This window comes from Molothrus ater, chromosome 2 (assembly GCF_012460135.2).
Source record: "Molothrus ater isolate BHLD 08-10-18 breed brown headed cowbird chromosome 2, BPBGC_Mater_1.1, whole genome shotgun sequence".
NCBI lineage: Eukaryota > Metazoa > Chordata > Aves > Passeriformes > Icteridae > Molothrus > Molothrus ater.
The window spans coordinates 11,600,334-11,601,712 of NC_050479.2; the positions used below are offsets into that span (position 1 = coordinate 11,600,334).

Sequence of the window (1,379 nt, forward strand, 5' to 3'; positions counted from 1 at the left end):
CAGTAAAATTTTTTTGGTAAGCTAATTATTTCTAAACTGCTGCAGACAAAATTCAAGGTTAAGGACTTAAGAACTTAAAATTAATTGCTGCAAATAATCTTGTGAGAAAAGTAAAGAGGGAGAAGAGAGAGCCACAGGCCCATAGGGGAGTGGGGCTGAGTTTGGTTCTGGGGCTTGGAGCTGCTGTGTGCACCCTGTGTTTGGTGGGGCTGAGGAGCACAGCAGGACCATGGCTCGCAATGCAGAGAAGGCCATCACAGCCTTGGCAAGATTCTGGCAAGCCCAGCTTGAGGAAGGAAAAGTCAAGGAGTGAAGGCCTTTCCTTGCATCAGAGTGTAATGAGCTGCCCGAAGCTGAGAAATGGAGGAGACAGATCATTGGGGAGATTTCTAAGGAAGTGGCACAGATCTAGAATGCTGGATTGGGTGAATTCAGAATTTGTGACCTGAATGATGAAATCAAAAAAACTTCTGAGGGAGAAAGGACACTGCGAATACAGAATAAAGGAGCTGGGAGGTCCTGATTATGCTAGGATTGGCCTGAAAATGTTAGATCATGAAGGGAAAGAAGTTCCAGAAAACAGAGGCTACAAATACTTTGGGGCTGCAAAGGACTTGCCAGCAGTTGGGGAGTTTTTTGAAAAGGAACCCCTGCCACCCCACGGAAGACTCAGGCTGAGCTTATGAAGGACATTGACGCTGAGTACTATGGCTACAGGGATGAAGATGATGGGATTCTGGAGCCCCTGGAGCAGGAACATGAGAAGAAAGTTATAGCAGAAGCAGTGGAAAAATGAAGGAGAGAGAAGCACGAGTAGCAAGAGGTGAGGAGGAGGAAGAAGAAAACATATGCTGTCCATGAGGAAGAGTCTGATGAGGAAGGTGGCAAGGAGAGAGAAGGTAAAGATGGCCAACAGAAATTAATTGCACATGTTCCAGTGCCAACTCAACAGGAGATTGAGAAAGCTCTTGTACAAAGAAAGAAGATGGAGCTGCTCCAGAAGTATGCCAGTGAAACCCTTCTGGCACAGAGCGAGGAGGCAAAGACGCTTTTAGGACTGTAACAGTAATGTTGGGGGTTGGGTTTTTTCTGTTTTCCCTTGTTAGTGTGGAATTTTTCCCTATTGAGTTGCTGAGAAGCACTGATGGCTGGGTACTTGAGACAGCGGGAGGGGAACTCCTTTAGGAGTTTTTGGGAGTGTTCTCTTGGGTGGGGCGAGGGAGCAGGGATACTGTGAGAATGGGGGGCAGAAGAGATGGGTTTGCGGGCAGCCTCTCTCTCACTGTACGGCTTCAGAGGAGCCCTGCAGCCTGGGGAAAGGAGTTGGCTGCCACCACCATAACCCGGTGGGGAACCTTTCTCCTGCTGCTGGGCCCTGC

The 1,379-nt window shown here is 48.4% G+C and overlaps 1 pseudogene; it reads left to right on the plus strand.

The window, feature by feature from the left end:
- Positions 1-229: 229 nt before the first annotated feature.
- LOC118690315 (pre-mRNA-splicing factor ISY1 homolog) lies at positions 230-1,063 on the plus strand (annotated as a pseudogene).
- The last annotated feature ends 316 nt before the right edge of the window (positions 1,064-1,379 follow it).